This window comes from Adiantum capillus-veneris, chromosome 9, assembly GCF_014529385.1.
Source record: "Adiantum capillus-veneris isolate H3 chromosome 9, ASM1452938v2, whole genome shotgun sequence".
Taxonomy (NCBI): domain Eukaryota; kingdom Viridiplantae; phylum Streptophyta; class Polypodiopsida; order Polypodiales; family Pteridaceae; genus Adiantum; species Adiantum capillus-veneris.
The window spans coordinates 20923054-20948572 of NC_140939.1; the positions used below are offsets into that span (position 1 = coordinate 20923054).

General features: G+C 45.9%; 1 protein-coding gene across 2 annotated transcripts in view; it reads left to right on the forward strand.

The window, feature by feature from the left end:
• LOC147450205 (protein NO VEIN-like) overlaps window positions 1-25519 on the forward strand; it is a 107278-nt gene that overhangs the window by 6601 nt on the left and 75158 nt on the right. The window contains exon 1 of one of the 2 annotated variants that reach the window (XM_086519488.1): window positions 2425-2619. The exons of the other annotated variant lie outside the window; for it this stretch is intronic. The gene's annotated coding sequence lies outside the window, so the exon portion shown is untranslated. Of the gene's footprint in view, window positions 1-2424; window positions 2620-25519 lie in introns of those variants that run through there. 2 annotated transcript variants of the gene reach the window in all.

The window sequence follows — 25519 nt, forward strand, 5'->3', positions numbered from 1 at the left end:
ATCTCTATTTGAGATGTGTTTGGTAGAAGGAATTTGAGTTTCTCTACGGAGAAGAGGTTTTCCGATGGTCGTTGATCATTGAGTACGCTATGTGCTTTTACCATTACAGTAGCAACTTTTGGTTGCGGTATATGTTTCTCCATGAGCAGGTCAAGTAGTATTTACACGCTGCTGGAATAAATTTGAACTATTTTGTTCTTCCCCAACCGTTTCAAAATGGTAAGAATTACAAATGGGAGAATATCCCTGAGAATCAAAGAGGGTTCGCTCAGTTGTGAACCGGGTTTGAACGTACGTTTAGAAAATGCTATGGCTAGAATCCTATCTGCCTGAGATTTTGCAAGGCGTCATTGATGCTCGCAAGGTGAATCATTTTTTAATGATATTGTAAGGAAGAGACTCTAATGGGCGTCGGGAAAACACTGCTGGTGTTAATAACTCGCAGGAGGAAAAGATTGGAAGGAAGTGCCACCGTGCACAAAGAATCTTCGGATTGGAACCGTCGACCTACGTTGAGCGACGGCCTAGAACAAGAACCTTCTCTAAGGTGATCGCAAACTTTGTTTGTGAAAGAAAGACATCGAGCTTAATGCTCTATGACTTGGGCATTCCCTATGTGGGAGGACACAAGAGGTTTAATACCCTCTGGACTAACAACGCAGGATTATGCGCAAGGACAGATACCTAGATTGATTTCTGGGAAGATTATTCTTCTCGAATTTGAGAAGACGGAATCAAGTTAACAGTGTCTCGGATAAAGAAACTTTGGATCAGAACAATTGGCCTACCCAAAGCAAAGGCCCCGAATAAGAACTCACTTTGGTAAGATGACACACTTTGTCTGCCACAGGAAGATTCACAGGAGCTTAATGCTCTCGACATGCCCTATGCGGGAGGACAGAAGAGGTTTAATATCCTCAGGACTAATAGCGCAAGGTTATGCGCAAGGACATAGACCTAGATTGATTTCTAGGAGGAATTATTCTTCTCGGGATTGAGAAGGTGGAATTGAGCTGACAGATTCTCGGATAAGGAAAACTTCCGATCTGTTGGAAAGATGTGAATGACGAGTTCTTACATGGCTCGTAAGTTTGATGATTGGTGAAGGATATCCTCAAGGTACTAGAGGAAGGACATGAACCGGTAAGCTAAGTATTGAACTATTGGAATTTTGAATTTTTGTTTAATTTAATTTTTAAGTTCTCTTTTAAGAAAGGACTAGCTCAACTCACCATTGAGCAAGATTTGGAATTTTTCCGATTTCTCCTTGGCAGTTCAGTTGAACCTCTACAATTGAGGACAACTGTTTATAAGTGATAGGGATGTTGCCAAATTGGCTTTATCTGACAGAAAAATAATTCTAAATGAATTATTGGATTTATAAGTGAGAGGGTTTTCTCGCTTGGAACACCAAGGAAAAATAATTCTAAATGAATTATTGGAATTTTAAGTGAGAGGGTTTTTCTCACTGGAGACATTCGAGTACAGAATATTCCTAGTGCGTCATTCAGAGTAATGATAGGAGCACTGTGAAAGGAAATATCTGTAAGGCCACCAGGAACGGGTACTTCTGATGCGTCACATCGGATGGGTGACAGGGAGCATCGGGAAGAAGTATCCGACCATCCGGGAACGGACATCTCTAATGTGTCATAGGATGGGTGACATAGAGCATCGTGAAGGAGATTGTACCGTAAGTTCGGTAGGAAAGGACTAGGTGATGGGTATTCCTGATGCGTCACAAGGTGGGTGACGGGTGCATCGGAAAGGGAATATCCATAGTCGGGAGGAAATTCCGAACTGTGTTAGAATTGTGCACAAGGAAAAAGAAAGCACTTGAATGAAGATGGGTTCAGAGGAAACTTTGAGGAAAAACATATGCTTTTTGAGAAAGCGGGATTGCTTTTCGGGAAAGCAGATGCTTTCCCGCGAGGAAGTCTATGTCTGCATTGCAACTGTGCATGTGATTGCATCCAGGGACGCCTGGGAAGTGCTGTGAAAGCATTGTTTTTAACTTATAAGGTTTTATTGAGTTTTTGGGCAGGTTCAGACTATTTTTAAAATACGTCGGCCGCTCACTTAATAAGTGGGCAGCCATCTGATAAATAAGGCAACAGATCAGCCAGCGTTTTCTCTCTCTCTTTTTCTGGTAGAACAGGAAAAAAAATGAAAAAAAATAATAAAAAAAAACGGCCGCGATCTCTACGCGAGCAGCTATTCGTGCCCATGGCTAGGAGCTATAAAAGCATCACATGCCCTCACTCAGAGGGGAGGACCAATCTTTGCAAGGAGGAGATGCTGCTGCAGATTTCAGCCGTAAAGAAGACGTTGCCGGTAATGCCCATGGCTGCCCCAAGTGTACCAGATGTCGCCAAGACCCAGTGCGCGAGTTCCCTCGCAAAGAAGTGCCTACGAAGCGTGTTTCCATCGCGACAAGTTACTGTTTTTCTCTTTTTTCAGCCCATAAACGTCGTAGACGGGGCTGATTTACGAGAAGGAACCCGAGAACACACCTCTTTTGTGTGTAGGATTGGAAGAGAGGATTTTTTATGCAGAGATCTCTTCCGGCGAATTGCTTTTCGAGAACGGAGTTGCGTTTTGAGCGTCGAGACTTTGAAGGTAACGGTTTTCTTGTTATGAACTCTGAGTATTTGTTTGCAGGTGTACTTCCTCTTAGTGAGGGAGTAGGAGCAGAGGAAGGTATGAGCCTCTGCAGGAGAAAAGCGCTCTGAGGAACTAGAGCCAGATCAGCCCAAGGGTTTCGTACCCGGGTTTGGGAAGTAGATCCACGGATCGGAGAGAGGTAGTCTCTCTCAAGTTGTGATTCGGAAGTTGGGATTCCCAAGTAAGGACTTCGTGTTCGGGAAAGCAGAGTTGTTCTGCGGGAAGAGGACCTTGGAAAGAGAGTTGGAAAAGAGTTGCAGGGATGCCATGCCCTGAGTCTGGAAGGTGAGATCCAGAGACGAGAACCTTGATTCTCGAGGAATTGGAATAAGGAACGGAAGTTGCTTGGAATAGGGTTTTGCCCTAGGAATCGGAAGCTGAGGCTTCCGGGAACCATCAAGTCTTATTCTAGAACGAACGTGGTAATACGTTCGGTTCAAGTGCTTGTATAGACTTCTCCTCAGTAATAAAGATACTATTACGGGGGGGGGACCAGCCCATCTTCTGGTCCTAGTACTGTGTCGATCTTCTCACTCTATCTCTCTCTATTTATTTCTCTCTATATCCTCCGGCTTCAGTAATAAGTGATAAATCCTATTTATCCGAATGTATTTTATATTGTTATGCGCTCCCGTTTGTGACAATGACAATGATAAGCATGATGATTTGGATGACAATGACAAGCATGATGATTTGCATGATCAAGATGTGATTTCTCACGAGCATGATGATTTGTATGACCACGATGTGATTGTTCACAAGAATGATGGGTTAGTTGATACTGTTTCTAGTGAAGCTAACCTCATTGCAAATTCAACTAATCACGAAGAACCGATCTTGGCTTTCGAGTCGAGGTCCACAAAACCCCACAGGAAGATTTGATAGATCCTGAAGAACTGATCTTGGCTCTGGAGCCTAGGTCCAAAGAACCCTCTCAGGAAGTATTATGTATTCGAGTGATTAGTCAGCACGCATTGTTCGAGTATTTCATTCGTGATCATTTCCTGTATTTTAGTCAGCGTCTTTCTGTGATCCCTTTTTAGAGGCATGACATATTGTTTGATGAGCACGATTCACTCATAAATGAGCACGGATGTATGCGGATGATTCATGAAAAGATGAAATGTTTGCATTCAAGGAATACACATTCCATGTCTCTTCCTTGGCATGACACAGTTTCTGAAAGAGCACAAGACAGACTGAGTATCAAGCATGGGCATGTCCATTGTTATTTGCTAAAATTGATCGATTTAGATCAGAAACACAATATTCGATCTCATCGTTTGCGCGTGTGTGGTGAACGGGTTGGCACTCCGTCTATTTGTTCATCTACATTGCATGCACAGTCTTTAGAGAAGACGAGATTTTTTCAAGTCACTTTACGTGGAATAGGTATGTTCATGTTTTTGTGTTGGAAGTGGTTTCAGGAATTTTCAGCCTCGGAGATTCTTGAAGAAGGTAGACGCATGACTATAGACGAAGTTGAAGCATTGAAGGAGCCACAGAAGACTTGTCGCTTTCGGCGCGGCCCAGAGAAGCAAGCGTTGCAGACCTTTCTGAAGTTCAAGTATCGCATGACCCACGCATCAGAGTGGGCCGGCGAAGAGTCCTTTCTAGGATTCCAGACGCTGTTAGCGATCTCCCTCGACGCCATACAGTTGGGTACCAGAACCTCACTTTGAAAAAGAGGAGATGTCACCTGACACATACAACCCTATGTGTCCGTGGACAAGCTACAACATGACCAGGGTTCAGTTCAGTCAAGTCAGTCTAGAATAGGAAGTGATCTGGCACTTTTGTGAGTCTGTTCGCAGACCGTGCATGTCCAGACATTAGAGTAGATGCATATCCTCTGGTTGCACATAGCATGATCATCAGATTTCAGTCAGAACACATCAGGAGCATTTTTACAGTGCATAGACCTATTTTCCCTATTTTTGACATTTTTCACTTATTATTTTTAAGTGACTTTTGTTGGGAACTGGGTAGGGCAATTTGACTAGCCAAGTATATATAGAAACCTAGCGCTAGCACTCTCTGGCAAAAGAGGCAGTAGGAACATTGTGTTCAACAGGCACCTTCTCAGCAGGAAACCCCCGAGCATGGAGACCTAGCGTTTTCAGCAAGACAAAGCCAGCGTTTTTCAGCATTGCAGATACTTCAGCGTTTTTGCATTGCAGATCAGCCCTAGTGTCTCCCCGCAGAACCCCAAATCAGCCTAGCGTTTTTGGATTAGCAAGACTCTCAGCATTTTGCAGATTCATTCCGACAAAGTCAACCTTTGCATCAGCGTTTTGCAATTTCAGCAGATAGACTCCGCAGTAGAATCCCCAAACCTCGCAGATCTCACCTCCCCGCAGCAGACCCTCGTCGCACGTTCCAATCCGTTGAAGTTTGCAGTTTCAGCCCGGAAAATGCACATCTGCGTCGCCATCGACATCGTCATCGACATAGAGTCAGAATTCAGTAGATAAAGATTTGTAGAATTTAGCAGATAAAGATTTGCAGATTTCAGCCATTTGCACTTTCAGATTTCAGCCCGTCTCGTCGTCGTCCTCATTGTCGGCAAGTCCAAGCTTTGTAGAGATTTGTGCAATCAATAGTAGACCGCTCTTGCCATAGAGAGTGGGGCCTTCGGAGGAGGGTTTGACAACATTCTGGTGTCGTATTCTCTTCTCTCTCTATCTCTCAGTCTCAACACCTTCATTCACAAGGTTCATCACTTTGTTTGTGTCCATTGCACTCTCTCACTAAAGGAACGGAAGGCTCTCCCTTCCGTAAATAAAAGGAACCTTGAGCACAGTTCGGAGCACTCATCTTGAGCAAAGTTCAACATTCACTTCCGCTGCACCTTACAACACCGTTGCCGATGTGGTATTTGCTTTAGATTGTGTAAATGGAATGTACACACATGCAATACCTCAAGTGCAGACTCTATCGACTGAAATGATGATTGTCGCCGCGGTAACTCCTCAAGACGAGACACCTCTGGGGCTGATTTCATGCACCCTTGGATCCTTCTCGATGTGGGATTGCGGATAGCCACCAAGGGATAGATCTGGGGTTGAGTTGCTCTCCTGATGTGAGAGGAATGCAGGGCTAAAAGATGGCTGCAAAAACGTAGATCTGAAGCGTAAAACAGAGCAGATCTTTCGTGTAAAGCAGGGCTGAAAACGCAGATCTCGACAATGCTGATGATGGATAGCAATGTGAGCACTCAATGCCGGCGAGGGAATGGCCAAGGGGAGGCTTGATGGACTGGTGAAGTACCGGACCGCAACGGGAAGCTCGCGAGGTAGATCCGAGCCACTTTCTAGTGAGGGGAAGGGCTGGAATGTGAAAACGTGGAGGCTGATCTGCTGCAAACTGAGATTGTTGGGGTGATTTGCCGTTGGTGCAGCCAAAGTGTGTCGACCATAACAGAGAGCACAAACAGGAGTATGTATGTCTACAAGTGTAAGCTTGAGTGCTGAAGCAAGTGTGAAAGGCTTGGGCAGGCATGTGGTATTTGGGATGTATGTTTGATGTGGTTTCTTAGGCCAAAAGGACTCCAGAGTGGGCCAATTGGGATGGCAAGTCCAGATGTCCGAAGTGCTGGTTTTTTGCTTTGGAATGTAGTTTTCGAATTGCTGTGCGAGCTGGTCCGTATGGTTCCTCAAACGGAGCTACGGTGTGGAAGACATGTCAGTTCAAAGCTGAAGTGTTTTGCAGATCCTAGACGGACAGGGGAGGCGGTGACAGGTGGTCAGCTTTGATTTGAATGGATAGACGCGAAGGTGGGGACCCCAAGGGGTGCCTTGCCTTTGGGCGCGCCATGTGGCAGGCTATAGTCCCACATGGGACGCTGCTGTGTAGGGGCGGAGGGTATAAATACCGGAGAGGGTGTTGTTTGATGTCAACGAGTTGGAGAGAGTCTCTTGAGGAGCTTGGCCATGGCGCCTTGGCGCTCGCACTGTTCACGGGCGATAGTTGGCAGCTATGGGCGGCGCGGTCGTTATGCGGTGCTGGATGGTGTCATGCCGTTGTCGTCGATGGCGGTTGTGCAGAGGTGATCACCAGGCGGTGTCCGCCTGGTGTTGTTCCCGCGGCCTCAATGGGGCCCATATCTTTTACTGAGGAAAGGGGGTGTCTCACCCCTTGTCACGTTGCCGTGACAACCCAAGGGAGAGGGAGATGGTTGATGTCCAAGCAAGCCGAGATAAGCAAGGGTGTGCTCACACGTGCCTTGCAGCCCAAGTTGCCGAGAATAGCTGTGGTGCACATGCAATGAAAGCTAAAAAGGAAGTGGTCGATTAAAAATAGGAGGGTGGTTGCACACGCCTATAAGTATAAGGTGCAGCGGAAGTGAATGTTTGAACTTTGTTCAAGATGAGTGCTCCGATCTACGCTCAAGGTTCCTTTTATTCTTATGGAAGGGAGAGCCTTTCTGTTCTTAATGAGAGAGTGCAATGGACACAAACAAAGTGAATGGACACTGTTCGTGAAAGTGTATGAGACTGAGAGATAGAGAGAGAAGAGAATACAACACCAGAGACGTTGAAAACCCTCCTCCGAAGGCCCTACTCTTGTTGGCGAGAGTGGTCTACTATTGATTGCACAAATCTCTACAATGCTTGGACTTGCTGACGATGTCGACGACGATGAGGACGACGACGAGACGGCTGAAATCTGAAAACTCTTAAGGGCTAAAATCTGCAAATCTTTATCTGCTGAATTCTGATTCTATGTCAGGGACGATGTCGATGGCGACGGTGCGACGACGACGCGCTGAAAACGTAGATGCTGAAATCTGCGTTTTCGGGGTGAATTTGCAAACTTTGTTGGATCTGACTGTGCGGCGAGGATCTGCTGCGGGAAGGTGAGATTTGCGAGGTTCGCGACTTGATTTGCGAGTGCTAAAGGCTGAAAACTGAAAACGCTGGTCCTATGACTGATTTTGTCGCGATGATTTGCAAAAACGCTAGGGTTGTTCTGCAAACCAAAAACGCTAGGGCTGAAAACTGTCTTGTGCTACTGCCGGTGGCCTTGCAATGCAAAACGCTAGGCTGATCTGCTGTAATCTTGTCGCCAAGCTGATGTAGAAACAAAACGCTGGCTGATCTGCTGTGGTCTTGTCCAAAAACGCTAGCCAAGCTACTGTGTAGCAAAAACGCTAGAAGTCCTTGGGGTCCTGCTGAGAAGTTGCTTGTGAGAAATGCTCCTGTTGCCTCTTCTGCCAAAAAGTGCCAGCGCTAGGTTTTTATTTATACAAACTTAGCAAAATTGCCCTACCTACTTTCCAACAAAAGTCACTTAAAAATAATAAGTGAAAAAAGTCAAAAATAGGGAAAATAGGTCTATGCATTGTAAAAATGCTACTGATGGGATCTGATGGGAATCTGATGGTCAGGCTGTGTGCAACCAGAGGATATGCATCTAATCTAAGTGTCTGGACATGCACGGTCTGCAAACAGACTCACAAAAGTGCCAGATCACTTCCTATTCTAGACTGACTTGACGGAACTGAACCCTGGTCATTGTCCACGGACACATAGGGTTGGATGTGTCACGTGACATCCCCTCCTTTTCAAAGTGAGGTACTGCTACCGAACTGTATGGCGTCAAGGGAGATCGCCAATAGCATCCGGAATCCTTGAAGGGACTCTTCGCCGGCCCCTCTGGTGTGTGGGTCGTGCGATACTTGAACTTCATAAAGGTATGCAACGCTTGCTTCTCTGGGCTGCGCCGAAAGCGACAAAGTCTTCTGTGGCTCCTTTGATGCTTCAACTTCGTCTAGAGTCATGCTTCTTTTTTCTTGAAGAATCTCCATGGCTGAAAATTCCTGAAACCACTTCCAACACAAAAACATGAACATACCTATTCCATGTAAAGTGACTGGAAAAAATCTTGTCTTCCTCAAAGACTGTGCATGCAATGTAGATGAACAAAGAGACGGAGTGCCAAACCGTTCACCACACACACGCAAACAATGAGAATGAATCTTTGTCTTCTAATCTAAAGCAATCAACTGTGGCAATTCACAATGGAAATGCCCATGCTTGGTGCTCCATACTTTCATGTGCTCTTTTTACAACTCTGTTGTGCCAAGGAAGAGACATGGAATGTGACTTCCTTGAATGCATATTGTTCAGCTTTTCATGAACAATCTGCATACATTCGTGCTCATTCATAAATGAAACGTGGTCAACGTACAATATGTCATGCCTAGGAAAAGGGATCACATAAAGACGCCGACGAAAATACAGGAAACGATCACGAATGAAACACTCGAACAATGAGTGCTGACTAATCATGCGAACACATAATACTTCCTGTGTGGGTTCTCTGGACCTAGGCTCGAGAGCCAAGATCGGTTCTTCCTGAATGATTGAATCGTCCTGTGGGGGTTCTTTGGACCTCGACTCGAGAGCCAAGATCGGTTCTTCCTGATTGATCGAACCTACAATGAGGTTAGCTTCACTAGAAAAAGCATCAACTAAACCATCATCCTTGTGAACAATCACGTCTTCTTCACGCAACTCATCATGCTCGTGAGAAATCACATCTTGATGATGCAAATCATCATGCTTGTCATTGTCATCCAAATCATCATGCTCATCATTATCATTCAAATCATCATGCGTATCATTATGCAAATCTTGTGTGTCATGCTTTGGAGAAGAAGGGACTGAGAGAGTCTCCTTCTCCTGAATCCGTTCAATCTTCACCTGCACATTAGCAATGAGAGATGGGAGAATGAACAACTTGCTCTCCACGAATGACAATGGGAGAGTCACTTTTGGCATTGAAAGTGAACGTATTTTCCGCTCAATCAATGAGAGGGTTATGCTCACGAAACCATCGAATGCCCAAAATCATATCACATCCTGAGAGAGGAGAGACAAAAAATTTTCTACGGAAAGCAGCTTGTTGAACTGTAAACAACACATCAAGGCACTCTTTCGTGATGAGAGAGTCCATACCGGGAGCGAAGCCAGAGACCTCGAGAGGAGATTTTTGACTAACCTCTAGGTGGGCTCTCTCAACAAGAGAGACTGATCACATCATGTATACTGCCTGGGTCAAACAACAAAATGTTGCCCTGCCATATGACCATAACATTTAATGAGAGACTCATCAATGGGAGGGTTAGGAGAAACTTGGGGCACACTCGTGTTGTCATTGATTGCATTGATAGAGGAAGTGGGTTCTGTGGATTCTTTAGATTCATTAGAGTCAAGCTTAGGACATGTTCTTTTTATGTGACCCTTAATGTGACAAAGAAAAGAACGACCTTCCTTAGAATAAGTGCTTTGCTCTTCCGACGTGATGTATCCTCCTAAAACTCCTTGAGCTACCTTTTTATTTGGAGTGAGCTTAGGTTTAGCAATTGTGTTAGCCTTACCCTTAGGTTCATTTTGAGAGTTCTTTTCTGAGAGACTATTGGAAGATCGGTTAGGAGAGTTACCGTTCTTACCATTCTTACCGTTCTTACTGTTTTGAGGGTTCTGAGAAGTCTGAGAGTTACTTGTGGAAGTCTTGTTCTCCTTAGGCTTTCCCTTGTTGTGCTTCATCTCCTGTGCGAGAGCAATCGCTACCGCCTTGTTGAGATCGATTGGATCGAAGACTTCGACATCAAACTTGATATATTTGTGTAACAGACTTGGACACTCCAAGTCAAAAATCAATCGCGACAGCACCAAATAACCACTTCAAAACAATTCACAGATCACAATAGATTTGCACTGGGCCGGCAGAGTTCCGTGCCTAGAGATATTGGCCCCAAAGACTGGCGCCCCTTACGGTATTTCTTTTTGTATTAATCAATCATCAAAGTACAAGAGAGCGGTTAGGGTTTCACTCTCAGACTCTGCGTCCAGATGCTCTGAGAAGTGAGGCCCTCACCACTAATTTAAAGATTACAAGGGATGCCCAAAAGCAGAGCCCCAAAAGCTTTTAAAATAAAAAGCATCAGTTCTCTCTCTCTTAGAGAGTCTTTTTCTCTTTTTTTATTAAAAAAAAGCAAAATTCGCGTCACTCATCATTTTCCCAAATTTTTTTTTTCAAAATTTTTTTTTATAGCCTCCGCGATTTTCGAAAATCAGGGTTTTTGGCAAAAATTAGGGTTTGCAGGAATTTTAGGGTTTCTGGCAGAAATTAGGGTTTCTGCTGTCCACCACATCATCACTTTGTGACATACCCCCCTCTTGAAAGCATTGTAATCGACCGCGATTACGCCTGCAAAACCGACAAAATCCATAAACCGTCTTAGCAGACAGTGACTGTTAGTACATACGTACTAGGAACACACATCTAGCACATGTACAAAATCGACAGTCACATCACACGACATCACAGGACATCACCAGACATCACAGGACATCACATGACATTCAACATTCATTCGGATCTTAGACCACGATTGATCGGCAATGTAGCTAGCAATCACATCTAGGTCCAATCGGGACCTCATCGATGTCCGATTGACTAACCCCTATTGCAACCATGGCTATTCGAGATCAATCAAACCAAAATGCTGCAGTCATTTCGGCTATCGGTTCCTGCACTCAAAAGAAGTCAAGAACAAATCAGTATCATTATCAGGAATTCCATTTCATAAAGTCATCCAGCAGAATACTGTCAGCTCTCAGTATCCCTGAAGCTCAAAGAGACATCAGTGACTTTAGTATCAAAATCAAGGCATCTGTTGACAAAGGAGCGGAGTAACTCCCCTCTTGTGCATCCCACTACACCAGATCTTCGGCCAAGTTGAGTTCTGGGTTCCGTTTGGAGTAGACTATGCTAAACCAAAACATCGAGGTAAAGTTTCACAATCCGAGGAGTATCTGCTAGGTCCTCCTCCTCCATCCACTTCGCATCAAATGCATGAAAGTTCTTGAACTAAACCAAGAACCGCCTTCGGACTTTACCTTTCTTCGTATCGTTATGTGCCAAAATCTGTTCAGGAACAAGGATCTCCTCGTTTTCTTCCACTTCGGGTTGCTCATCAGGCTCCCCACATCATCAGGCACATCACCCTTAACAGGGTTCAAGAGATTCACATGCAATGCATTGTGAATCCTCCAAGTATCTGGCAGTTTCAATCGGAAGGAGACAGCATTTATCTTTTCAGTAATCTGGAAAGGTCCGTAGTATCACATACTAAGCTTTGGAAAAAACCTCTCCTTTCCCTTTTTCTTTCTTAGGCGTGCCTTCTCAAAAGTAAGAGCACCCAATCATCCTCCTTCAATTTCAAATCGCGACGATGGCGATCCGCTGCCTTTTTCTGTCGTTCTTGAGACTCCTGCAAAGTCTCGCGAACCTTGGCAAAAGCCGTATCCAAATCTCGCGAATATTCATCCGCTTCCAATATCTAATCTTTCGTGCTCAGGAAGGATGGAACCTTCGCAGCACTTTCAACAATCTCACATGGCGTCTTCCCCGTCGAAGAGTGTATCGTGTTATTGTTAGGCAAATTCCACCAAAGGTAAGTTCTTTTCCCATTGAGTCCTCCGATCCGAGATACAAGACTTCAATAAATCTAAATCACTAAATTGGCAATCTCAGATTGCTCGTCAGTCTGCAAGTGGAACGATGACGAGAACTGCAACCGCGTGCCAATGTTCTCCCAAATTGCCTTCCAAAACAAACTCATAAATTTGGGGTCTCTGTCGGAGACAATCGTCTCAGATGTGCCATGTAATCGAAAAATCATCGTGATCATTCTGTGTTCTCGGGAGATCAAAAAATGAAATCCATTTCAATATTTTCCCAGGGGCGGGTGGGTATGGGTAAAGGCTGTAACAATCCCTGTGCCTTATGCCTGTCAAACTTGACCTTCTGGCATTCCAAGCAACTGCGCACAAACTCTTCCACATCCTTCTTGAGTCTCCGCCAAAAGAAATATCTCTCTACCCCTTTCATGGTGGTAGCAATGCCGCGGTGACTCGTAAAAGGTGGACAGTGGCATTCTGTCATAACCTTATCCCTCAACGGCTGTGTAACGCACAACATAGTCTTTTTCATCAAGTAGCCTTCCCGAAGGGAGTATCCAGCTACTGTCTCCCCATCCCGTATCCGTGTGAAAATATCTGCAAAATCTGTATCTGTGGCATACTGATCGACCATATCCTCGAAGCTCCTATGATGTATCACGGAAATAGCCAGAACCAACGGTTTCCGAGACAAAGCATGTGCCACCACATTCTTCTGTCCCTCACATGGACAATCTGGAAGTGGAACTGTGACAAGATGTTCGCCCACCGCATCTGCTTTTCCGAAAGCTGCTTCTGTGACAAGAAGTAGCGCAAACTCTGATGGTCTGTAAAGACAGTAAAATCCGCTCCGAGTAGGTAATGCCGCCACCGAGTAAGAGCATGGATAACAGCCGAAAGCTCTTTCTCATAGATCTGTGCTGTCATCTCCAGCCTAGAGAACAAACGGCTCTCGTAAGCTATGACATGGCCTTCTTGCATCAAGACCGCACCCACCCAGACTACGACCTCAAGCATCACAATATACTTCAAATGACTTCTGCAAGTCCGGCAAAGTCAAAATAGGTCCCGTAGTCAATTTCTCTTTCAATGTCCGAAAGGCAGTCACTTCTGTGGGTTCCCACGAAAAAAGGTACTCCTTTCTGTGTCAAGGTATGCAAAGGGGAAGCAACCTCTGCAAACTTTCGTATGAACCGCCTGTACTACGAACACAGTCCCAAGAAGCTTCTAACTTCATGGATATTCCTCAAATCGGGCCAATCACGGATAGTCTCTATCTTGGTCGGGTCCATTTGCACTCCTGCTGTGCTGACACAATGTGTCCCAAAAAGTGTATCTCTGGTAGGAAAAATTCACTTTCTTTGCATTAATCACTAACGTGTGATCTCGTAATGCCTGAAAGACTTGAAGCAGATGATCTCTGTGTTCTGCCTCATTCTTGGAGAATGAGCACTTCAGTAGCGGGTTCTTGCCCCTCCCAATTGTTCCGAGCACCTTCAAAATCTTCCGACAAACAAGCTCAGATTTCACCCATTTCCGAAGACTCAGGTGCCATCTGTTTTCTGTGTTTGTATGAGCTAATAAAGGGCACAACTGAATCAAACATACACTGAGAGCTCAATGTTTGTATTGGTGATTACTGGAAACCAAAAAAACAGATTTAGTACACTGTTGTATCCGAAAAAGTTCTCTGTCTATGGTAGGTACAACCTTACATCAAAGCATCAAACCTTGAACTCTTGCTGAACAGACACCGAGACTGTACACTTGTGACCTTCTTAACCTCTGCTGAACACCACTTCTGTAAAACAAATGAACTGTACCTCCACCCGCAACACACAGATTGCGTAGGCAGAGCACACAGAGGCGGCAACAGAGTTGTGACACGCACGCGCGCTGTAGATCCTCGCGAGCAGGAGTATTCCACGCGCTGCAGAAGGCCATGCGCTGCAGAGATACACCGCGAGCAGGCTTTTTTACACAACCCACACACACACACACACACACACACACACACACACACACACACACGCGCACATGCACTCACACACACCCGCTGGCGCTGGCACAGTAGGCTGGAGCAGTGCGCAGGAGGCTCTTGCGACAGAGCATCAACAGGGTTTCTCTCGACCCAATGGTCACACACCACCACCACACACACACACACACACACACACACACACAACCGTCGCTTCTCTCTCTGTCTATTGTACATCTCTCATTACGTAAAAGGAACCTTGTGTACGTATTGAGCACTCATCCTGAGCTATCACCATCAACACTTCCGTTGCACCCAACATTGGTATGAGTGTCAAAGGTGGCAGCGGAAGATGCAATGCAGACAAGAACTGACTCGTGAAATGATGGGTACCTCGACTCCGATCTAGAACACCTACAATGCCAAACACATGAACAAGGCACACCTGTGGAGAAGAGAGACCACTGAGGTAGAGAGAGACAGGACATCTGAGAGAGAGAAAATGAAATGAAATGAAATGTTATATTAACGTCTTCAAAAGGCCAAAGTGACCTATGAGACCAGAAAGTTACAATGTGGTGGATCTGATACAAAGTCAGAGTCTGAGTAACAAGATGACAAAAATGAAATGACAAATGTCACAATAAAATACTATAGAATCCTAAACTACTAGGTGTGAACTAAGCAGCTAGCTGGGATAGCTAGATCACAAGAGATCCAGCATCGGTCGCGGCGGATCTCATCAATCTCCTCCATGGTCAGTAGTCTGACCGGGCGTCGTGCATGTCCAGCCAAAGTAATCCGAATCCTTTGATGTAGCCTCCGCCGATGCTGTGTAGTCCTCCGCAGTCGCGGGCGTCTGGATCTCCCTAGCTCAGTCGCTCGATCGATCAGTGTGCCTCTAGTGTGAGACGACGAGCTGTGCTGTGGTAGTAACTCCTCCGAGCGTCCAGTGGCAGCTCTAAAGAAATCTGTGATCTGTCTCTGAGACTGGCTAGCCTGTCCTCTCATCATGCTCTCTCTGTGTCTGCGTAGCTCGAGCAAAAACAAACCCAAGCATCTCTGATCCTCGTACTGCATGACTCTGTAGAATGGTCCAAAGCCCTCTCTGAACAAGCAATGGAAGCGGCCTCGTATCTCGTAGTAGACGGGGCAATGGCATGTGTAGTGCAACTCTGTCTCAGGCCCGATGTCACACAGGGGGCATGTCCTGGCCTCTGTTGGTACTCCACTGTATCTCCCAGTCTCGATCCGCAGCTGGTGTGAAGATGTGCGTATCTGGCCGATAGCACATCGTATCCCATGAGACAAGTGGGTGTCCATGTATCTGGTCCTCGTCACAAAACCATCAACCGTAAGCTGGAGGAGATGCTCTCTGTAGAAAGCCATCTTCGTGCCCAGCTCCTGTGCTGGCTGTAACCATGTCCTCTTAGTGTCTAGCTGAGTCACGTCCTGGCGAATGAGCCTGGTGATCTCGGACTCTGTAAGAGTCAGAGAGGGTGCATCCAATGAGTACTGGAAGGGAGGCAATCTGTCTATGCTGAACCCATGCACCTTAAACCATGATGTCATCTCCCCATACCAGCATGCTGTATCTCCCTGCATGGCTAACTGTCGAGAGGACTCAAGTGCAAGGTGGGCATATCTGTCTCTGGGAAGTTTCCACATGCGGTGTATGAAGAGAGAGAGAGAGAGAGAGAGAGAGAGAGAGAGAGAGAGAGAGAGAGAGAGAGAGAGAGAGAGAGAGAGAGAGAGAGAGAGAGAGAGAGAGAGAGAGAGAGAGAGAGAGAGAGAGAGAGAGAGAGAGAGAGAGAGAGATCTGGGAAAGGCTGTCCATGCTGATAACAATCTACTCATACAAGTGGCCAAGGGTGGTTCGGCATAGAACTGACATGCCCAATGGATAGACCCGAGGTGCACACAACTACAACTGCTACACACACTGCCAACTGCTCCTGCACACGAGACTACTGACACGGCCTCGACATGTGCATCACCTCCAGCATGCTCTGAGAGCATAGATCTGGTGCTTCTCCTCCTGGCTAGATCTAGAGGTGGATCTAGATTCTAGATCTCAATCGAGGAAACCTGCCACTACATGGGCACAAGGCTTGTGAAAGGCTGCCGTGGTATAGCGCTGCATCGTAGAGATGATCTGCAAGCAATGCATCTGCTGCCCATGAAAAACGTTGGGGCTGAACTGTTGAGCAAAAATGCTGGGCTTATCCAAGCCAAAAACGCTGGCTGCCCTGCATCTGCACCAAGTCCCTCTGGGGCACCCAAGGGAGGGCGCCCCCCTCTGAGCACAATTGCAATTTTGTAAGAGGTGACCCTCCCCCTTGCCTATATAGGCCATACACGAGCGTGCCCGACCCAGCCCTATACCCTCACGACCTTGAGAAAAAGGGAGAAAATAGGAGAATAATGGGAGGGGGCTACAATTGCCCATAGGATGAGGGGGAAAATATGACAAGCCTATAGGAGCACGGATGGCCATGGAACCAAGCCAAAACTCGAGGCTAAACATGGACTCGAGGCTAAACATGGCTAGACACAACCCGACATGAGAAACATGCCTCACACTCGCCGGGCACAGCCACAAAACAGCCCACACTCCCGAGCACCAGGCAATTTTTGAAGATGACACTGAAGAATTTTGGGATTCATTATTGGACGATGATTACAATCTCGAGCCAAAATCCTCTCCAGTGATTACTAAAGTTGAAGTTACCTCATCTGAAGAATGTCTTGAGAAGATTTCCCCTTCGCCAAATGTTTCGCAGTTATCAGAAGATCTTAAACTAGAAATCTTACATTGCATGAAGGATTTTGAAGATCAATCTCTTGTTGGAACCAACTCGATTATGCCAGATTCCTCTTAAAAGTCTTTGAATAATACAATGACGTGGGATTTAACAATCAAAGCAAAAAGGTTTCGCAAGAGCAAAGGTTCAAGACAAAGATTTCAGATAACGTAAAATCTGAAGATTTTCGAAGATTTAATGCGTTTTCAGAATTCTATCAACATCAGAAGTCATTTCTTTGACATGGGCTCTCATTTTAAATGGGAGAAAATGTCACGATTGTGACTATGTTAGAGTATTACATCTACTCCTAGTTGCAGATACGCAAAGTGCCATGCCAAGGAGGACCCCTACCCTTGGATGGTCACGACCTTCGCTCAAGAGACATGCCTCTTCGCCAAAAGCCATACATTGGTCACACCCCTTCGCTCTACGGTTGCGACTCTTCGTCGAAAGGATGTGTCTTTGCGTCTAAAGTCGCATCTCTTCACCATGAGACGTGTCGTTTCATTTGTGTCTCTTCGTCTCCTATATAAGGAGCCTATTGTACTCAATTTTCAAGCGTTCATTCAATCAATGAAACACACATTCAGTCTCTTGAGTCTCAGTTTGATCTTAAGTATGAAGTTTTAAGTCTTAATTATAGGATTAGCACCACTAATTCTCACAAAAGATCTCGACAAAACTGCTGTCGATCATCTAGAAAACTGCCCGTAGAAGGTTGCAAAGTTGTCCCGAAACTGGTGTTGACAAGCTCACAAGAAGTCGCAAATTGTCCCACAACTGATACTGACAAGTTTACAAAAGGGCAAAGAATTGACCAAATCTGTAGGGCTCTCCCACTAGGGAGGAGAGAACATGGAGAAAGGAAGGGTCCACACTCCAACAAAACCTCCTCGAACTGTTGTCATTGTTGGCTAATGGTCTGGCACCACATGCTCCACCTCTGAACCTCATCCAAGAAAGCCGGATGATCACACAAGAAGTTGTTCTGGAGATAGAAAAGTATCCTCCTCTGCCTGTCAAAGCCAACTGCAACACATGCACTGGAACATGCACCCGAACTGTTGTATATTGGATGAACAAGACTCAACTGAAGCCGGAACTGGAACCTCCATCCTTAGATGGAAAATGAAAAATCATGGAAAATCCTTTGCTTCAAGGGAAGCGATCCCTCTGTGTTATCCATAATCCATAAGCTGGTACAAAAGTACAACCGAATCATCAACCTGTTACCCATTGGATAGGTAGCTCCGCGGACAATTCCAAGAAAGACGACGTCACAAACTGCTGACGTGTCAAGACACTGAAGAACGGAGCCAACTTGCAGATATCGGTCGAGAAGCCTAAACCCTAGAAGCAGTAGAAGAAGTTTCACCAACTTGCAAAGTTGGCGGAGTAGTCCTTTTTTTTAAAGAAGAGTTCCCACCAATTTATGGGACCCCGTCCGATGTGGGCTAGGGGATCTAAAGGCATTAAAATAAAGCAGAACCGCACACACACACGCTCACACTCACAATCTCTTGCGTGGCGGCCTGATGACATGGCAGCTGTACGGACATATTTCAGCAATTCACGCTAGCTGTGCTGATGTGGCAACAAGTACGAAATTCTGCGCTTTATGCTTGCTGTGCTGACATGGCACTTGTACGTATTTCCGCAAAGCAAGCTGGCAGCTTTTGGGCGCTAGTGCTTTTGGGGCCAGATGCTTTTGAGTTTCAAGCTTTTCATGTAACTGCTTTTCAAGGCCAAGGGCCTTTTAATATGTGCAAAGGATTCATTCTCTGACACTCTTCCAGCTGAAGGTGCAGAGCGTGAGTATTGGCATTGTACTGAGTTCAAGCAATATAAAGAAATACCGAAAGGGGCACCAAGGTTTGGGGCCAATGCTCTCTCTTGGGAATTCCGCCACTCCCTGTCTCGTGTCGTCTATCTCTTTCAGTTCACTTGTTATTTGAAGTGCTTAAAGTTGTTCAATGTGTTCTTTCCGTTGGCACTTGGTGCTCGTCTCGTGACAGTGGGACCTCATCCTTCTGACAGAGACACACAAGAGCCCAGAGCGGAGTCTACCAGTGGTCCAGGGCTTTCAATGGGAGTCTTCACACCGAGAGAGCACTCTACAACACACCACGCGAGGGTCAGGAGAGGTGACTATACTCTACAGATAGGACCTCCAGAGCAGGATACATATTGGTTCACGGGACCCACAGACCCGTTACCTTTGGATCTGCTTTGAGCTGTCACGAGCCAAGATTATCTACATTGCCCTCTGCTACTTCGCCCCCTTAGGGTCCAGATTTGCTACCACAGAGACAACAGGGAAGGGAGAGGAGAGATCATCCCCATACACATGCCTCTCATATGAGATTATAGAGTACTCTACACTAGGGGAAGTCTTCCTTATGGGAGACTTCGATGTCAGGACATATTGGAATCAGTGTGAGACATACAACACAGAGGACCCGATGGCACTATTTGCCATACAGGAGGAGGCCACCATGAGAGAGTCCCACGTGGTATGTCAGAGTCTATCGGTGTTAAGAAAGGATGCCCCCTCTCCCCGACCCTCTTCGGACTCTACATCGACGAGATCTCTGACTACATCCTACGAGCGAGAGGGACAGGAGATGACCTAGCAGGTACTCCAATCCACATTATGCTATATGCTGATGACATAGTACTGATTTGAGAGTAACCAGAGGTCCTACAGAGCCACCTGTGAGCTCTGTATAAGGTTTGTACAGATAGGGGCCTCGCAGTGAACCTTGGGAAAACCAAGGTCATGATGTTCCATACCTCCAAATGAGTCCGACGAGCAGCCACATTTATAGCAGCAGGAGGATCAATAGAGGTGGTCACCTCCTACATCTACAGAGACCCAAGTTGGGGGGAGACAGTCATAGCTTACAGACTTCTCTCAGAGGGCTACACCCCTTTGACTCCTAGACCGGAGTGACCCTTCAGCAGGCTGAGGGGAGCCGGGCCAGACGACGCCCACGTGTCACCAGAGGCCCAACCCCACGACTCCACCGCGGACAGATCGAGGGGATCCAGACCTGAGCACATCGAGCTGTTGAGGAGAGACGAGCCCAGATGATGGCTCACCCAACGGCGTTCATTAGGGCAGGTCTTGCTCCCAACCCTCCCATTACCACATTTTACACCCCACCATTGGCACAAGATGGAGCTAGCTAGATTGATGCATTTGCATGGTTGTACTACCCTGAGCATACAAACATGCACATATCCCTAGTACTAGAGCTCTACCCATCCCCATAGATCTCATCATCCACAAGAAGTCCTTTTCTTTTATTCTATACCAATTTGAACTATTTTGTCTTTCTTGATAGATGGAAGACATACACACTTGTATACTTGATTTGTCTATTGTATACTTGATTTGTCTCATAGGCCGACTTCGGCCTCACATAGACGTTAAAAAGCTCTCTCTCTCTCTCTCTCTCTCTCTCTCTCTCTCTCTCATGTATTCTCCCCGTTGCTCTACGCTTCTGCATTGTCGACTTTGACAATTCTCATGATGGCACCATTTCTTATTTTGGCGAAGAAGGCAAGGATTTTTGAAGGACGAGTTCATGTAGCTGTGCGCATTGCTTTACAATGTTGTATGGGATACATCTGTCAAGTATCTATGTGGCTGAATAGGAACTTAAGCTTTCAGCTTGTAAGCTGTCATCGAGGACAATGAATCTTTTGAAGGGGTAGAAAGAGAGTAGCAAAAGTTCCACCCCGTAGATGGTTATAGACTAACAAGTACTGCAAGATGTCAGGAGTATTAGGATCATTTAAACGTTTTCATATTGAAGAAATTTTATGATCTCTAATGGGGTTGTTAGATTGACTATTAGTTCGTTTATGTCCTTATTTGTAGCTATATAGTTTGTGGACATTGCAAGGGGCTATATGAAGTCCAAGTATGGACAAGACACCAAGCTAGAATTTGGTAAGTTGACCATGACTAATTTTTACTTAGTTTGGCATGAAACACAGTGGATTTTTTTTTTCTAACTACACCCTCCAAAGTGATCATTGAGGACAATGATCTAGGTTAAGGGGGCGAGAATGCTAAGACATCAAGTAAAACCTCGCTTATTTACAAAGTGACAAGCAATGAAAAGTCAATGAATCTAAGAGATCTAGGAATAGTTAGGGTCTTTGAACAAAGCGTAAGTGCTAAAGATAGACCGAGAGCAAGTGTGTAAGTAGGTTTTATGGCTAGGCATGTCAAGTGTGACTGTACTACACAAGAACAAAAGCGCCAAGCTTAGCCATGGATTACGGCAAGTAGCTATGAATCCGGCCTATGTTTGAGGGTGCTTATGAGAAGGAAAAGTTGCAAACATGGGACATGATTGCCAAGGGGGGATAGAGGACACTCCAATGGAGCCTCAAGGGCAGGGTCTCATGGGTTGTTTTAGAAGGGCAATGCGTTTCCTATATAAGCTAAGGTTGGGTGGAGAGTTAAACACACTATGCTCATTTTTCATCTCTCCCTAACTCTCTCTCTCTCTCTCTCTCTCTCTCTCTCTCTCTAACTTTCTAGTCTCATAGGTCAATTTGGACTTTTGAAGACGTTAATATAACATTTCATTTCATTTCATTTCTCTCTCTCTCTCTCTCTCTCTCTCTCTCTCTCTCTCTCTCTCTCTCTCATTTTCTCTAGGAGCGGAGGGAGTCCGCGTTTACGTGAGACAAGCTTCTCACAATACCATCCATGCAAGAGCTTCCTCTGCAATGATGAGTGTGAGCAAGAGAGTTAGTGCTCTTGCACAAGCAAAATATCCACAGTCCCACATACATGTCTATGCAAATCACGATGCATGAGCATCTTGCGTAGACCACTAGAACTAGTTAGATGCAAACTATTCGTGTTCTAAGAAACAATGGATAAATCCATAGTTACCTCATAGAAAGAAATCTTGATACAACGATAACACCTATCTAGAAAAGTGACCATATGTTTGTTCACAGATGTGTACATGCACTTGGACCTGGGCTAGAAAGTTAGCTGTGACCTAAGGAGGCACATACGTATCCTCCATCATATCCCTGTATGGTGGAATAGGCTTGACCCGGAAGCCAAGACGAAAGAAATGGGCTGCTGTCAACCATCCACTAACATAACTATGTGACAGGAGAGTGCTTTTCAATAGATCAGCTACTCCACTCTTGCACTAGTGGATGAAACTGTGAGATTTGAAGTACAGTATTGGAGGCAAAAGCATTACAACTCATCCAACGAGCTGATTACACTTGTACAGTCAGAAAAATGTGCAAGAACAAGGTCCTCTTGTACATTACCAAGCTAGGAGAAAATGGAGTCATGAGCATGCTGTCTAACATAGGCTATGACTGTCTCACCTGTCCAAGACTCCTTCCCCTGGTAGAAAAATAGCATAGGGCGTTGGCGACTGCCCACTAACGAGACGGAGCATTGGGATGAGGGCGGTATGTGATTGGTAAAGGGTTGGGTTTCTGTGTGGAGGTCATAGATGCAACTGATCATTGCCTCCTTTGGCTAGTCATAGACTCTCTCTCTCTCTAGAAAGGTGGTTCATGCCAATCTCTTTGTCAGAGCCGAAGTCCTATACATGCATTGATTTTCTCCCTCTAAACCTAAATTTTTGATTTCTCTCTATTGCATACTCTCTCTCTCTCTCTCTCTCTCTCTCTCTAATCCGTAATTTTCTCTCTCTAGAATAGCACAAAAATTTCTCTCTCTAGAGCTTTTCTTCTCTCTTTTTAGGAAAAAAGCGGGGCAGGGGCAGCGGGGGAAGGGGGCGGGGGCTTGTTTTGGAGAGCCCTTGCTCTTTGGGAACTTGTTGCTGTTGCAGGCTCTTTGGGTCTATAAAAGAAACTCTTCGGGGCATCCCTTGCAGATTGACCCTTGTGATTGCATGAGCACCAACTTTGACTCCTTGTACTAGAAGAGTTCAACTTACAAAGTCTTATCTCTCTCTCTCTCTCTCTCTCTCTCTCTCTCTCTCTCACTCGCATAGAGGATGGAGGTCAGGAGGTTGGCAACTCTATTCAGGGAGGAGCTGCAACCCCTTTCCGTATTGTTCGAAGAGATGAGAAGGCGAGATATATGTGGGTCAGATTGAGCGGAGACAGGGAGGCCAATCTATCGCAATATGCTATTTTGCCCCTAGCACATCTCATTATGCATCGCCCAAGGGACAGTCACCCTACATGATATTGGATGAGGACATATGGGAGTTTTCTAGGGATGGAGATGACATTCTTTTGGGAGACTTTAATGCGAGGACGGGCCAGTCTCAAACAACTTTCTACGATACCTTAGAAAAAATGTTGAGAGAATTGGATGTCAGTGATATGGGATTGGCTAGGTGCTCACAGAATGAAGAGCACTTTGGATATGAGGGATATGTGACAGATTTGGGGGCTGCACATGGACTAGCCATCTTGAATGGCCTCCAGAGATTTCCAGCGTCGAGTGGGTTCACTTGTTTTCCTCATAGACATGGGGCCAACACAGTGGATTATGTTTTGGCTCAGCCCAATTTCATAGCCTCTATTCAGGACATTACGGTCAGGCCCAGGCCTATTGCCCCTCCTTATGTTTACGGTCTCATTTTGGTTCAACACAACTCAACTAGCACAAACGTCTACACATACCCTACACACTTTTACTTCGGAGCTTGATTCTGTCTACATAGACGACATCTACAGACGCTTATGTACAGAGAATCCGGGGAGACCTCTAGGAGAGCTCACATATATATTGACAGAGACACTACAAGATGTAGCAATAGAGGCATACCCACACATTGAGCCTGCGCAACGACGACGTTTTGGGAGCATACCCTAGAATAGCTGGTATGACAAGGAGTGCAGAGAGACTAGCGCCCGACTTCGGAGCTAGGAATCATTACTCACAGGCAGTTATGGATTGCTTCTCACCGTTTGTACGACAGAAGAAGAGGGTGTTTCTAGCTCGACTAGAGCAGGATTTATATTAGCTGTTTTTGAGCCAAGATTTAGGCAAGGCATGGCGACTCCACGAGCACTCTCCCCCACCAGTCATCACTTCTATGGAGGTATGGGGTCAATGTGCATCATCTCTCTACACAGTCTCAGGGAAGCCACCTCTTCCAGATCCGCCAGAGCCATGCCCAGACACATGTGCTTTCTTTACCGCCGAGATGGTAAAGAAAGCCATTGACAGGATGAAGACTAGGAGAGCATATGATCACGATGGCTTGGTGGCAGAGCATTTTATACATGCGAAAGATCCGCTCGTAGCTAGCAGTGATGTTGAACCGCGCCATGTGCGAGGGCCTACCTGATACTTGGAGTTTGTCCACTATGGTACCTATCTTCAAGTCAGGGGACCCTATGGAGCTTGGGGATTACCGCACTATCATGATTGGACACACATTTGCACGGTTGTACGCATCCATTCTTGAGCAGCAATTGAGTAGATGGGCAGAGAGAGAGGGTGTACGGGCAGTAGGATAGGCGGGTTCAGGAGAGGTTTCTCTACTCTTAATCATATTCTGACATTGAGAGCCACTATCAAGGAGAGGAGATCACATGGGAGACGGCTCTATTGTTGCTTTGTGGATTTCCACAAAGCCTTCCATACAGTGCCCAAAGCTAGATTGATGCACAAACTGCAAGAGATGGGGGTCCCAAAAGAGTTGCTTTGGGGGATCATGGCTCTTTACAAGTTAGTAGTGGGACATGTAGGCACTCCAGAGGGGATTTCTGATTTGGTTCACTCCACTATTGGGGGAAACAGGGTTGCCCGCTATCTCCTACACTATTTGGCATGTATGTGGATGAGATTGCTGGCTACATTGAGAGGGATGCTGATAGAGGAGCACAGTCGGCAAGGACATGGATCCCACTATTGCTATATGCTGATGATATCGTGTTGATTTCTGACTCCCCGAACGGAATGCAACGTCATTTAGATGTTTTATACACATTTGCCCACAATAGTGGATTGTCTGTTAACCTGGGAAAACCAAGGTTATGGTGTTTAACACCACACCACAGTGGGCCAGGAGGTCAGCATCCACTTTTACGTAGGCCCAGGAGACGGTGGAGTATACAGATGCATACATGTATCTTGGGGTAGTCTTCAATGGACTGGTGTTTTCATTGAGGAGAGCAACAGAGACTAGATTGACAAGAGCTTATGCAGCCTTGGGAGGATTGGAGAAGATGTGTTTACAGGTTCAGTTTCAGGAACCTCGAACAAAGCTGTGGCTTTTTTGACCCTCTAGTGGCTTCAGCTATGCTTTATGGGGCTCAGATTTGGGGACCCTCAGTAGACCACCATGGAAGATCTGGTAGCACTGGTTGATGGAGATCTGTGGAGACGCTGTGAGCGGGATGAAAACACACACAGCGCCTCTATAACGACCCGACACACACTCTTGGGAAGATATACACACACACTAGGGGGCACCACTCGGCTTACACAACACACCTGGCCGAGACAGGGAACACACCTCTGGAGTGAGAGGAGAGAGACTATCCACTTGCCCACTCCACACAGAGAGAGAGACACACACACACACACACACACACACACACACACACACACACAC